Source organism: Sinocyclocheilus grahami, unplaced genomic scaffold (genome assembly GCF_001515645.1).
Source record: "Sinocyclocheilus grahami isolate Dianchi unplaced genomic scaffold, SAMN03320097.WGS_v1.1 scaffold2152.1, whole genome shotgun sequence".
NCBI lineage: Eukaryota > Metazoa > Chordata > Actinopteri > Cypriniformes > Cyprinidae > Sinocyclocheilus > Sinocyclocheilus grahami.
The window spans coordinates 3,157-3,392 of NW_015507331.1; positions in this window are offsets into that span (position 1 = coordinate 3,157).

Here is a 236-nt window from a genome sequence, read left to right on the forward strand (position 1 = left end):
CTCACACCCACACACCCACCCCCCCCCTCTCCCCCACACACACACACACACACACACACACACACACACACACACACACACACACACACTCACTGTAACACACTCACTGTAACACACTCACACTGTAACACACACACACACTCGCTGTCACACACTCACACTGTAATGCACACACACTCACTGTAACACACACACACACACTCGCTCTCACACACTCACACACACACTCACTCTCA